At 39.1% G+C, this 15,260-nt stretch overlaps 1 pseudogene; it reads right to left on the bottom strand.

Moving 5' to 3' along the window:
* Positions 1-6,882: 6,882 nt before the first annotated feature.
* Positions 6,883-8,435, bottom strand: LOC125096177 (elongation factor 1-alpha 1-like; annotated as a pseudogene).
* Between the last annotated feature and the right edge of the window lie 6,825 nt (positions 8,436-15,260).

Genomic DNA, 15,260 nt, shown 5'->3' with positions numbered 1-15,260 from the left:
TTAAAAGTTCAAATTCTTTTTACATCATTAGCCCCAAAGAGCTCACAGTACATAGCAAGTGCCCTGGACAAATGATGTGAGGGCTGACAGGTGGACAATTGGAAAGATGATTTCAATCCTCTGAGTCTGTCAACATCTTTTAGGAACCAGTTACTTATCAAGTATGTACAAACATTAAAAATATAAGTTAAAACTAAAGGCCAGTGGTCCAAGCTGCATGAGAAAGTATCATGGCCATTGTTCATAGCATGGGCACAGAAAAATTGTTCAGTATCTATAAATATCCCTGACCTCACGGAGTCATTTGTCACCAACCCAGTCTCCAGGTCTTTCACCCCTTCTCAGGCTTATTCACATTTTCATCTTGTATCACTTCTTGGCATGATGCCTTTTAGAAGATGAATAGTCATTCTGTAAAATATCTGTTTCCCTAAGTGTTCAGAAGCTTCTTTCAAGCTTCTAGAGAGTCTCCTACTTAGTGGACCCACTGGTTATGAGCACTGGCTTTGTATTTTAATGGGTTCAAATCTCACTCCTGCACTGACAGCTTGGGAACCTCTAAAAGCCTCAATATTACATCTTACAGGCTGTGAAAGAAATGATGTGCCTAGTGATTGTTAGGGTGCTTAGCACATATAGGTTTCAAGAATATGTACCATCTACTGTCACTGCTATTACTACAAACCTATCCTAGCCTTTCTTCTTAAAAAAAAAAAAAAAGTTTTATTTATTTATTTATTTGAGAGAGAAAGAAGAAAAAGTGGGGGGGGGTGGAGGTTTGGGGGGAAAGAGAGAGAATCCAAGGCAGACTCCATCATGAGTACAGAAATTGACATGGGGCTCAATCCCATGACTCTGAGATCATGACCTGAGTGGAAATCACGAGTTGGAGATGTAACCAACTGAGACAACCAGGTGCCCCATCCTATCCTCTCTAATTTGGGAGACCACACATACTGGTTTGCCCTTGACAGTCCTATTGCCTCAACATAATTGTTAACAGTGCCTCCAAACTTTTACTTTCAAAAATGTCCATATTTGAATAAAATATTCACTAGAAACTTTCTAGGCTTAGGAGGCTTTCATCCATCATATTGTCCCTACATAGAAAGTAAGTGTCCTAAGTGCAGAGCTTCTGTCTTTTTGTTCTCTACTGGACGTCCAATGCCTTGTACATGCTGTTACATTGTCATTGCCATTTCATAGCTTAAAAAAGTTTAAATGTCAAGGCTTAAGAAAGGTTAAATTTCAGCAATTTAACATTCCAGCCTTCACATGGGTTCATGCAATAAATGAATGAAAAGTGCCCTTTGCTTGGAAAAACACAGGACAGAGAGTGAGCTGTGGGAGTAGGTGATTATGTGTGCTGCATAAGAACAATGTTTTATTATACACAAAAAGAATTATTTTCTTCCTGAACAGTTTAAATAGTTCATTTCCAACATCTTTCTGGATCTTGACCATTGGTTTCTTGACCATTGAGCTTTCAGGATCAAGAAAGAAAAAAAAGTACAGTTCTGAGATTTTCATCCTATCATGATCATAACTAATCATCCAAAGACATCATCTTAGGAGTCTAATGTGATTAATTTTCAATAGCAGTCACCCTTGCTCCTTGCTTCCACCTTACTACCAGCCACCGAAATTTTAGATTGTGAAATTTGGAAGAATTGTGGAAAACATAAGTAAAAGCAAGATTGGGGATGGGTAACTATTGCAATGTTCAAAAAAAGAAATAAAGTTGGTAATCCAAACTACAGAGGCTGGTAAGTTTTATGTTCACCTGAGGAAATATTTTGAACACATTAGTAAACAAATAATGTATCAATAATTTTTTTTAACTTATTTATTATTTTTTTATAAACATATAATGTATTTTTATACCCAGGGGTACAGGTCTGTGAATCGCCAGGTTTACACACTTCACAGCACTCACCATAGCACATACCCTCCCCAATGTCCCAAACCGCACCCCCTTCTCCCAACCCCCCTCCCCCCCGCAACACTCAGTTTGTTTTGTGAGATTAAGAGTCACTTATAGTTTGTCTCCCTCCCAATCCCATCTTGTTTCATTTATTCTTCTCCTACGCCCTTAAACCCCCATGTTGCATCTCTACTTCCTCATATCAGGGAGATCATATGATAGTTGTCTTATTCCGATTGACTAATTTCGCTAAGCATGATACCTTCTAGCTCCATCCACATCGTCAGAAATGGCAAGATTTCATTTCTTTTGATGGCTGCATAGTATTCCATTGTGTATATATACCACCTCTTCTTTATCCATTCATCTGTTGATGGACATCTAGGTTCTTTCCATAGTTTGGCTATTGTAGACATTGCTGCTATAAACATTCGGGTGCACGTGCCCCTTCGGATCACTATGTGCACTACTGGGTATTTACCCTAAAGGGGTATTTACCCTAAAGGTAAATACCCAGTAGTGCAATTGCTGGGTCATAGGGTAGTTCTATTTTCAACATTTTGAGGAACCTCCATGCTGTTTTCGAGAGTGGTTGCACCAGCTTGCATTCCCACCAACAGTGTAGGAGGGTCCCCCTTTCTCCACATCCTCACCGTTTCCTGACTTGTTAATTTTAGCCATTCTGACTGATGTGAGGTGATATCTCATTGAGGTTTTGATTTGTATTTCCCTGATGCCGAGTGATGTGGAGCACTTTTTCATGTGTCTGTTGGCCATCTGGATGTCTTCTTTGCAGAAATATCTGTTCATGTCTTCTGCCCATTTCTTGATTGGATTATTTGTTCTTTGGGTGTTGAGTTTGATAAGCTCTTTATAGATTTTGGATACTAGCCCATTATCTGATATGTCATTTGCAAATATCTTTTCCCATTCTGTCAGTTGTCTTTTGGTTTTGTTAACGGTTTCCTTTGCTGTGCAAAAGCTTTTGATCTTGACGAAGTTCCAATAGTTCATTTGTGCCCTTGCTTCCCTTGCCTTTAGTGATGTTTCTAGAAAGATGTTCCTGTGGCAGAGGTCGAAGAGGTTGCTGCCTGTGTTTTCATCAAGGATTTTGATGGATTCCTTTCTCACATTTAGGTGCTTCATCTATTTTGAGTCTATTTCTTTTTTTTTAATATTTATTTATTTGACAGAGAGAGAGAGAGAGAGATCCCAAGTAGGCAGAGAGGCAGGCAGAGAGAGGGGGGGGAAGCAGGCTCCCTGCTGAGCAGAGAGCCCCATGCGGGGCTCGATCCCAGGACCCTGAGATCATGACCTGAGCCGAAGGCAGAGGCTTAACCCACTGAGCCAACCAGGCGCCCCAATTTTGAGTCTATTTTCATGTGTGGTGTAAGGAAATGGTCCAATTTCATTTTTCTGCATGTGGCTGTCCAATTTTCCCAACAGCATTTATCGAAGAGGCTGTCTTTTTTCCATTGGGCATTCTTTCCTGCTTTGTCGAAGATGAGTTGACCAAAGAGTTGAGGGTCTATTTCTGGGCTCTCTATTCTGTTCCATTGATCTATGTGTCTGTTTTTGTGCCATTACCATGCAGTCTTGATGATGATAGCTTTGTAATAGAGTTTGAAGTCCGGAATTCTGTTGCCACCAACTTTGGCTTTCTTTTTCAATATTCCTTTGGCTATTTGAGGTCTTTTCTGGTTTCATATAAATTTTAGGATTATTTGTTCCATTTCTTTGAAAAAAATGGTGGAATTATGATAGGAATTGCATTAAATGTGTAGATTGCATTTGGTAGCATAGACATTTTCACACTGTTTATTCTTCCAATCCAGGAGCATGGAACATTTTTCCACTTCTTTGTGTCTTCCTCAATTTCTTTCATAAGTACTTTATAGTTTTCTGTGTATAGATTCTTAGCCTCTTTGGTTAGGTTTATTTCTAGGTATCTTATGGTTTGGGGTGCAATTGTAAATGGGATGGACTCCTTAATTTCTCTTTCTTCTGTCTTGTTGTTGGTGTAGAGAAATGCAACTGATTTCTGTGCATTGATTTTATATCCTGACACTTTACTGAATTCCTGTACAAGTTCTAGCAGTTTTGGAGTGGAGTCTTTTGGGTTTTCCACATAGAGTATCATATCATCTGCAAAGAGTGATAGTTTGACTTCTTCTTTGCTGATTTGGATGCCTTTAATTTCCTTTTGTTGTCTGATTGCTGAGGCTAGGACTTCTAGTACTATGTTGAATAGCAGTGGTGATAATGGACATCCCTGCCGTGTTCCTGACCTTAGTGGAAAAGCTTTCAGTTTTTCTCCATTGAGGATGATATTTGCGGTGGGTTTTTCATAGATGGCTTTGATAATATTGAGGTATGTGCCGTCTATCCCTACACTTTGAAGAGTTTTGATCAGGAAGGGATGCTGTACTTTATCAAATGCTTTTTCAGCATCTATTGAGAGAATCATATGGTTCTTGTTTTCTTTTATTAATGTGTTGTATCACATTGATTGATTTGTGGATGTTGAACCAAGCTTGCAGCCCTGGAATAAATCCCACTTGGTCGTGGTGGATAATCCTTTAATGTACTGTTGAATCCTATTGGCTAGTATTTTGGTGAGAATTTTTGCATCCGTGTTCATCAAGGATATTGGTCTATAATTCTCTTTTTTTGATGGGATCCATGTCTGGTTTTGAGATCAAGGTGATGCTGGCCTCATAAAATGAGTTTGGAAGTTTCCCTTCCATTTCTATTTTTTGGAACAGTTTCAGGAGAATAGGAATTAGTTCTTCTTTAAATGTTTGGTAGAATTCCCCTGGGAAGCCGTCGGGCCCTGGGCTTTTGTTGGTTTGGAGATTTTTGATGACTGTTTCAATCTCCTTACTGGTTATGGGTCTCTTCAGGCTTTCTATTTCTTCCTGGTTCAGTTGTGGTAGTTTATATGTCTCTAGGAATGCATCCATTTCTTCCAGATTGTCAAATTTGTTGGCGTAGAGTTGCTCATAGTATGTTCTTATAATTGTCTGTATTTCTTTGGTGTTAGTTGTGATCTCTCCTCTTCCATTCATGATTTTATTTATTTGGGTCCTTTCTCTTTTCTTTTTGATAAGTCTGGCCAGGGGTTTGTCAATCTTATTGATTCTTTCAAAGAACCAGCTCCTATTTTCATTGATTTGTTCTATTGTTTTTTTCGTTTCTATTTCATTGATTTCTGTTCTGATCTTTATGATTTCTCTTCTCTTGCTGGGTTTAGGGTTTCTTTGTTGTTCTTTCGCCAGCTCCTTTAGGTGTAGGGTTAGGTTGTGTACTTGAGACCTTTCTTGTTTCTTGAGAAAGGCTTGTATTGCTATATATTTTCCTCTCAGGACTGCCTTTGCTGTGTCCCGCAGATTTTGAACCACTGTGTTTTCATTATCATTTGTTTCCATGAATTTTTTCAATTCTTCTTTAATTTCTTGATTGACACATTCATTCTTTAGAAGGATGCTGTTTAGTCTCCATGTATTTGGGTTCTTTCCAAATTTCCTCTTGTGATTGAGTTCTAGCTTCAGAGCATTGTAGTCTGAAAATATGCAGGGAATGATCCCAATATTTTGATACCATTTGAGACCTGATTTAGGATGAATGTGATCTATTCTGGAGAAAGTTCCATGTGCACCAGAGAAGAATGTATATTCTTTTGCTTTGGGATGAAATGTTCTGAATATATCTGTGATGTCCATCTGGTCCAATGTGCCACTTAAGGCCTTTATTTCCTTGTTGATCTTTTGCTTGGATGATCTGTCCATTTCAGTGAGGGGAGTGTAAAAGTCCCCTACTATTATTGAATAATTGTTGATGTGTTTCTTTGATTTTGTTATTAATTGGTTTACATAGTTGGCTGCTCCCATGTTAGGTGCATAGATATTTAAACTTGTTAGATCTTCTTGTTGGACAGATCCTTTGAGTATGATATAGTGTCCTTCCTCATCTCTTATTATAGTCTTTGGCTTAAAATCTAATTGATCTGATATAAGGATTGCCACCCCTGCTTTCTTCTGATGTCCATTAGCATGATAAATTGTTTTCCACCCCCTCACTTTAAATCTGGAGGTGTCTTTGGGTCTAAAATAAGTTTCTTGTAGGCAACATATAGTTGGGTTTTGTTTTTTTATTCATTCTGATACCCTGTGTCTTTTGATCGGGGCATTTAGCCCATTAACATTCAGGGTAACTATTGAAAGATATGAATTTAGTGCCATTGTCTTGCCTGTGACTGTTACTGTGTATCGTCTCTGTTCCTTTCTGATCTACTACTTTTAGGCTCTCTCTTTGCTTGGAGGACCCCTTTCAATATTTCCTGTAGAGCTGGTTTGGTGTTTGCAAATTCTTTCAGTTTTTGTTTGTCCTGGAAGCTTTTAATCTCTCCTTCTATTTTCAGTGATAGCCTAGCTGGATATAGTATTCTTGGCTGCATGTTTTTCTCATTTAGTACTCTGAATATATCATGCCAGTTCTTTCTGGCCTGCCAGGTCTCTGTGGATAAGTCTGCTACCAATCTAATATTTTTACCCTTGTATGTTACAGACTTCTTTTCCTGGGCTGTATTCAGGATTTTCTCTTTGTCACTAAGACTTGTAAAGTTTACTATCAGGTGACAGAGTGTGGACCTATTCTTGTTGATTTTGAGGGAATCCTCTGCACCTCCTGGATTTTGATACTTGTTCCCTTTGCCATATTAGGGAAATTCTCTCCAATAATTCTCTCCAATATACCTTCTGCTCCACTCTCTCTTTGTTCTTCTTCTGGAATCCCAATTATTCTTTTTTTTTTTTTCTCATTAAACTTTTGTTTTAATGGGTCTCAAAATTCTGTGACAGATTTTTGGTCAAGTTGTTTCCATTAAAAAGTACTGATTTTAAAAACTAATAACTTAAAACTGCCACACACACACAAAAAAACAAATGGTCCACAAAACATTCTCCTTTCCTTCTGAAGGTTTTACGATGCATTGTTATCATTAACCAGTCTTTTACTATTAAACTTAAATGGCCAATTGACACAAACAGTTCTGAGACCGTTCTTCCACCACTGATTAAGACTGGGGTGGCAGGTATTGGGGATAATATTCATTTAGCCTTCTGAGCTTTCTGGGCAGACTTGGTGACCTTGCCAGCTCCAGCTGCCTTCTTGTCTACTGCTTTGATGACACCCACAGCAACCGTCTGTCTCATGTCACGAACAGCAAAACGGCCCAGAGGAGGATAGTCAGAGAAGCTCTCAACACACATAGGCTTGCCAGGAACCATATCAACAATGGCAGCGTCACCAGATTTCAAGAACTTGGGACCATCTTCCAGCTTTTTTCCAGAACGACGATCTATCTTCTCCTCAGCTCAGCAAACTTGCAAGCAATGTGAGCTGTGTGACAATCCAGCACAGGTGCATATCCAGCACTAATTTGGCCTGGATGGTTCAGGATAATCACCTGAGCTGTGAAGCCAGCTGCTTCCATTGGTGGGTCATTTTTGCTGTCACCAGCCACATTGCCACAACGAACATCTTTGACAGATACGTTCTTGACATTGAAGCCCACATTGTCCCCAGGAAGAGCCTCACTCAAAGCTTCATGGTGCATTTCAACAGACTTGACTTCAGTTGTAACATTGACTGGAGCAAAGGTGACCACCATACCAGGTTTAAGAACACCAGTCTCCACTCGGCCCACAGGGACAGTGCCAATACCACCAATTTTGTAGACGTCCTGGAGAGGCAGACGCAAGGGCTTGTCAGTTGGACGAGTTGGTGGCAGGATGCAATCCAGAGCTTCAAGCAGTGTGGTTCCACTGGCATTCCCATCTTTACGGGTGACTTTCCATCCCTTGAACCAAGGCATGTTAGCACTTGGCTCCAGCATGTTGTCACCATTCCAACCAGAAATTGGCACAAATGCTACTGTGTCAGGGTTGTAGCCAATTTTCTTAATGTAGGTGCTGACTTCCTTAACGATTTCCTCGTATCTCTTCTGGCTGTAGGGTGGCTCAGTGGAATCCATTTTGTTAACACCAACAATTAGTTGTTTTACACCCAGTGTGTAAGCCAGAAGGGCATGTTCACGGGTCTGCCCATTCTTGGAGATACCGGCTTCAAATTCACCAACACCAGCAGCAACAATCAGAACAGCACAATCAGCCTGAGATGTGCCTGTAATCATGTTTTTGATAAAGTCTCTGTGTCCTGGAGCATCGATGATGGTCACGTAATACTTGCTGGTCTCGAATTTCCACAGGGAGATATCAATGGTGATACCACGTTCACGTTCAGCTTTCAGTTTATCCAAGACCCAGGCATACTTGAAGGAGCCTTTTCCCATCTCAGCAGCCTCCTTCTCGAATTTTTCGATAGTTCTTTTGTCGATCCCACCACATTTGTAGATCAGATGACCAGTAGTGGTAGACTTGCCCGAATCTATGTGTCCGATGACAACAATGTTGATATGAGTCTTTTCCTTCCCCATTCTGGCTTAGGTTGAGCGGTGGTTTTCATGACACCTGTGTTCTGGCAGCAAACCCGTTGCGAAAAAGCTGGAATCCCAATTATTCTAATGTTGTTTCGTCTTATGGTGTCACTTATCTCTCGAATTCTCCCCTCGTGGTCCAGTAGCTGTCCCTCTTTTGCTCAGCTTCTTTATTCTCTGTCATTTGGTCTTCTATATCGCTAATTCTTTCTTCTGCCTCATTTATCCTAGCAGTCAGAGTCTCCATTTTTTATTGCACCTCATTAATAGCTTTTTTTATTTCAACTTGGTTAGATTTTAGTTCTTTTATTTCTCCAGAAAGGGCTTTTATATCTCCTGAGAGGGTTTCCCTAATATCTTCCATGCCTTTTTCGAGCCCGGCTAGAACCTTGAGAATTGTCATTCTGAACTCTAGATCTGACATATTACCAATGTCTGTATTGATTAGGTCCCTAGCCTTCAGTACTGCCTCTTGTTCTTTTTTTTTGTGGTGAATTTTTCCGCCTTGTCATTTTGTCCAGAGAAGAGTATATGAAGGAGCAAGTAAAATACTAAAAGGGTGGCAAAGACCCCAGGGAAATATGCTTTAACCAAATCAGAAGAGACCCCAAATCGTGGGGGGGAGAAAGGGGATAAAAAGAGGTTCAGAAAAAAAAAAGAAACGATTAAAAAAAGAAAATGAATAAAGAAAAAATATAAAAAGGAAAAAAAATATATATATACATTAGATAAACTAGTTAAAAAACGTTAAAAAAAAAGGGTACAAGTTAAAAAACAATTTAGCAGCAGAAGAAAAAAAATTGAAAAAAAAATAAATTAACTGCAAAACTAAAGAATAATGGAGAGAAAGCTTTGAGTTCCGTGCTTTGCCTTCTCCTCCTCTGGGATTCTGCTGCTCTCCTTGGTATTGAAACTGCACTCCTTGGTAGGTGAACTTGGTCCTGGCTGGATTTCTTGTTGATCTTCTGGGGGAGGGGCCTGTTGTAGTGATTCTCAAGTGTCTTTGCCCCAGGTGGAATTGCACCACCCTTACCAGTGGCAGGGCTGAGTAATACACTCCGGTTTGTTTTCAGGAGCTTTTGTTCCCTGGGCGCTTTCCATAGAGTTCCGGAGAACAGGAATGAAGATGGCGGCCTCCAATCTCTGGCCCAGAGGAGCCGAGAGCTTGGAGCCCCACTCCTCAGTGCGCCCTCAGAGAATAGCGCCCAATCACCGTATCCCTGGCCTCCGGCCGCGCTCTGAGCTCACCCAGCCTGCGACCAATTCAAGGAAACCCCAAGCTGAGAGCTCACTCCTTGACTCTGTCTCTGTAGCTGGCTTTCCTGTTCTAATACCTGCAAGCTCTGCGGCACTCAGACACCCCTGGTCCTTCTGTGACCCTGCAGGACCTGGGGCCATGCTGACCCCACGTGGGCTTCACCCCGGTTTAGCCTCTGGAGCAATGTCCCTCAGCGGAACAGACTTTTAAAAGTCCTGCTTTTGTGCTCCATTGCTCCGCCGCTTGCCGGGAGCCAGCCCCCCCCCCCCCCCCCCGCAGTCTATCTTCCTGTCCCTTTGGATTCACTTCTCCTCCAGTCCTACCTTTCAGAAAGTGGTTGATTTTCTGCTTCTAGAATTGCTGTTCTTCTTCTCTTTGATCTCCCATTGGATTTGTAGGTGTTTGCAATCTTTAGATAAGCTATCTAGCGGATCTCCTGCTACCTGATGTAGTCTCAGCCTGCTACTTCTCCACCATCTTGACTCCCCCAATGTGTCAATAATTTTAAAGCAAAGAGACAGTCATCGGGAGTCAGGAAGGAGTCACAATAATCATGTGGTAGAAATTCTCCTCACCTTTCTTCCTTCCCTCTTCCTCCCCTCTTCCTCCTCCTTTTTTTTGTTTTTTGTTTTGTTTTGTTTTGTTTTGTTTTTTGGTTTTCTTTTTTAATTTCATGGAACATAAAAGAGAACAGTGGGTATTATGGATGGCATGGTATTGCATGGAGCACTGGGTGTGGTGCATAAACAATGAATTCTGTTACGTTGAAAAGAAATTTTAAAAAAAGAGAGAATGCTACAGACAGCATAAATCTGTATTTAAGTGACCTTTGACAGAAATACCCATGATTTTTTACTGTGGTATAAAAAAATTATTGCCTGAGTTAATGTATTTATGTCAAAATGGAATACCTGCACCAGGATTACCAATTAAGAGACTGATTTACAGAGGGAGATCTTTGAAATCTTAAGACCCATGATCTTAAGCTCACTCTCCTTCAGCATTGTCACCCGTGACTTGGATGAAAACATGATTACAAGCTAATTTTATTATTCCTTATATTCTGGGGAAAAATGTATTTAAAGATATAAATCTTCTTCTAAGAACTACAATAGCTGTGTCACAGCTGTGTTATTTGTTCTATTTTGAAATTTCCCTTATAATTTCTTCTTCAAATATTCAGATTCTTTCAAGTTTTCAACATATGAGACTTCTCAGCTATTTTGATTATCAATTCTTTATTTTACTACATTTATAATCAGACTATATATTATGTCTGATCTTTGTTCTCTGGAAATTGTTGAGGCTTGAGAAGGTATGTTCTCTAATTGAAGAAAATAATTTATATTGATTATTCATTCAACTCTGCTATCTGTTTATTTTTTCTAATTGACATATCTAATCCTAATTGTTAATTTATCTATTTGAATTTAATTTAATTTTAATTTAACTTAATTTAAATTCTTATGTAAAGGACCATAGTTCTTTCATTTCTCTAAGGTAATTTTTTAATTCACACATATTCATGTTTATCACACTTTCTTAAAAATGGTTGCTTTTTATTAATATATAACATACTACTTTTCATTTGTATTGATCTGATCATCTTTTCTATCCCTTAAACCTTATTGAATATTTTTTGTATGAGGATTAAATTTTGTTTCTTATCCAACTATATATCCTTACCTTTTGATTCCTAGCCATCTTACTTCTTGTTTCATTATTTGTCACCCTTTATTCATTTTCCCCTATCAGTTTCTTAGGCATCTCAATAACTAAAGCTCCACCCACCACCTCATACCTTGACAGGGTGATAACTTAGTAGCTCCAGTCCCCCCTTGCTTCTTCAATCCCCCACCCTGACTCAATCCTTCTACTCACCCTAGCCATACTGATATTGTTTCAAAAATTATTCAGGGTATATCTTTGGGTTGTTTTTATTTTGAAAGTAACCTTAACTACTTTATTTCCCATCTAATAGTGCCTGCATGGAATATCTATCTATTTATCTATATCTATCTATCTATCTACCTACATATAGATATGTAGATAGATAGAAAAAAAAGATCTATATGTAGATAGATAGATATTTGTTTCCTCAGGAGGATTTTTAAAAAAGGTAGTTGGCAAAATATCTGATGCCTTGTTTATCTAAGACTGTGCATTTAAATTAATAGTTTAGTTAATATAAAACTCTAATTAGATGTTAAGATCTTTTAACATTTTAAACACTTTAACATTGCTTTTCTCACAGAAGTTGTATATCAACCTGATCCTTGTTTCTTTGTATTACCACAGTTGCTTTTTATCTCTGAAAGTTTTTAGAAACTACTTATTGTCTTTCATAGTCTCAAATTTCATTACAATGTATCTAAGTGGGGGGTTTTCTTGGTTTATGGCATTCTAACAGTATTTATAATCTGAGGTCCTCCAGCTTTCTGTTATAGTAGGAAATAATCTGTTCCTGTAATTTCAAATTTTTTCTCATTTTCATGACCTCTATTATATTACAACATTTTTATGTCTTTTCTCCTTTTTTTTCTTAGCAATCCTTTTATATTTTGCCTTTCTTTATCCCTTTCTGATACTTGCTGGAAGAATTCCTTCACAAAGTACCAAAGCCAATTAATTCATTTTTAAGTCTCACTCATTCTTCCATTTGACTCATCTACAATGTTCTTTATTTCAACTATTATATGTTTATACTCAATGGTTCTAAATGATTCTTATTTCTGGTTGTTGTTGTTTTTTTTTCTTTTATTCTTACTTCATGTTCCTCATATAATCTCTTATCTCTTTTAAGGTACTCATTATCTTTAGTTTCTGTTCTTGTTCTCTCTGATTTCTTAATTCTGCTTAATAACTAAGTTTGTTCCTTTTGTTGTCTTTCTTTATAGAGATTTTAATCCTAAAATATTTCATCATTATCCCCTGTGAGCATGTATTTCCTGAGGGTGTTAAGCATCTCTTAAGGTAATGTGTACCTGGAGGAAGGAGATAAATTCCAGGCTGCTGTTGATGCACTTCTGATGACTTTGAGAAGGAAGGAATTCTCCAGAAAGGGGAAGCCTCTTATGCTGCAGTCTAAACTTCCATGCTGACTCCACCTTATTTCAGCACTATCTCTTTGTTTGTCAGTAGTTGCACAACCCACAGGACACAGATGGGTGAGGGAAGAGGAAAATGCATAGGAGCCCCTGGCTCAGCCTGAGCCAGATGGCACTCCCATACACCGTGACCCCAGTCTCACCTCCAGCTGCTGTTTCCATTTTGCAGTGCTGATAGGTAGGCAGTGGTATACGCAGGGAAACTTAAAATGTACCAGCTGAACTTACTTTGCCTCAGTGGGAACTAGTTTGGGCTGATTTTTATCCTCTCATACCAGGGCTCAGATTTTGTCAAGTTTCTAATGTTACTTGGCAGAACCATCAGTCTCCCCCTTCCCTGTATTGGGCTGGGCTCAGGGAAGTGAGTCAGCAACCTGTGATAGTTCACTCTCCTGTAAGAAACACACAATCAAACTTGCAAATTACAGATGAGAATAGAAAATGGAAACAATATCAGAGACAAAACCCCAAATTATCTTAACAGTCTGGAGAAATGGGACAAATTGAACCAGATGGAATATAATAATGAAATAAAATAGAAATAAATACTGCCCAGTACATAGCTTCAGCAAAAAAGAAAAGGAAGGAAGGAAGGAAGAAAGTAAATTTTACAAATACAGGAGCATGGAAACAAAACTAATTATTAAAAAAAAAACTTAAGGGATCAAAATTACCATTAACTTTGACAAGAGTTAATAGTTCTTAAGGTCAATCTTCAGAGTTTTAAGCAACATGTTCTAGAGTGACAGCCTTGTAGTAGTCTGACCTTATCAGTGGAGGCCACTTTCAAGAACTGTATTCAGTTCTGAAAAAGTAGACTTTAGGAGCACCTGGGTGGCTCAGTGGGTTAAACCTCTGCCTTCGGCTCAGGTCATGATCTCGGGGTCCTGGGATCGAGTCCCGCATCAGGCTCTCTGCTTGGCGGGGAGCCTGCTTCCTTCTCTCTCTCTCTTTCTCTGCCCCCCTCTCTGTCTACTTGTGATCTCTCTCTGTCAAATAAATAAATAAAACCTTTAAAAGAAAAAAAAGTAGACTTTAAAAGGGATGTCAGCAAGATGGAAATTGAAAAGGGTCTCAAAACCAGATGTCCTGTGAATAAAGTTTGGAAAGAATAAGAATGATCAACTTGAAGAAAATTGTAGGAAGTTCATCATGATCAAATCTAAAAGAGATATTAGAAACTGAGCGTGCCTTTAGTGGATTGAAATAAGGGAGATGAATGAAGTTATTGAATATAGTTTTTGTGGGGTGCTTGGGTGGCTCAATCGGTTAAGCTTCTGCCTTTAGCTCGGATCATGATCCCAGGGTTCTGGGATTGAGTCCTGTGTTAAGTTCCCTGCTCAGTGGGGAGCCTGCTTCTCCATCTCCTGCTCCCCCTGTTTCTGTTCTCATGTGTGTGTATGCCAAATAAATAAATAAATAAGATCTTTTAAAAATATATAGGTTTTGGGGCGCCTGGGTGGCTCAGTGGGTTAAGCCGCTGCCTTCGGCTCAGGTCATGATCTCAGAGTCCTGGGATCGAGCCCCGCATCGGGCTCTCTGCTCAGCAGGGAGCCTGCTTCCTCCTCTCTCTCTGCCTGCCTCTCTGCCTGCTTGTGATCTCTCTGTCAAATAAATAAATAAAATCTTTAAAAAAAAATAAAAATATATAGGTTTTGCTCAACCTAAGAAAGCATTTTTCTAGCCATTAAGTAATCTGAAAACTACAACTTCTTTGTGTGTAATAGTCAGTTTTCTATTGCTAGAGATCAAAGGGTTTTGTTTTGTTTTGTTTTGTTTTTTATAGAAGCCTCAAAATGAGGTCAGGAAAAAAAAAAACTAGGTATAAACACAGGTAGAGAGCTGAAGCAAAAGATATTTGAGATTGCTTCTAACTCCAAGAGTCTATTATTCTTGTGCCCCACAATTTGTCCACAATTGTTGGATATTTCAGCACCTGAAATAGATTGATTTTCCATCAAGTTTAGAATCTCATTGTACAAAGCCTGTTCTGGGCCACTTTATAAAAAAGGAAACTTAGAGATAATATTTGACCAGTCTAAGGTATGTTAGAGCCTCTGCTTTCTGATCAGATTTTGTGATGATTTCATGCTGATCCAGTTTTTGCTGAGACCTACTTTTTATATGCTTCTAAGCCACATTCTCTACTTTAAACCTGAGCAATTTTTTTATCTAATTTCATCCAGTCAGTAATTTCAGGTTAATAGAGAACTTTGAAAATCTGACTCTGACTTCAGTGTATTACCCACCCCATCTGTCTCCACATCATCCTTTTTTTTTAAGATTATATTTATTTATTTCACGGGGGGGGGATGAGAAAGAGAGAGAGCATGAGCAGGTGGGAGGGGCAGAGGGAGAGGGAGAAACAAATTCCCACGGGTCAGGGAGCCCAACATGGAACTCCACACCAGGACCCTGGGATTATGACCTGAGATGAAGGCAGATGCTTAAATGACTGAGCTACCCAGGCACCTC

Source organism: Lutra lutra, chromosome 3 (genome assembly GCF_902655055.1).
Source record: "Lutra lutra chromosome 3, mLutLut1.2, whole genome shotgun sequence".
Classification (NCBI taxonomy): domain Eukaryota; kingdom Metazoa; phylum Chordata; class Mammalia; order Carnivora; family Mustelidae; genus Lutra; species Lutra lutra.
The sequence above is the reverse complement of the archived record's forward strand: the minus strand, read 5'-3'. Positions and strand labels throughout refer to the sequence as shown.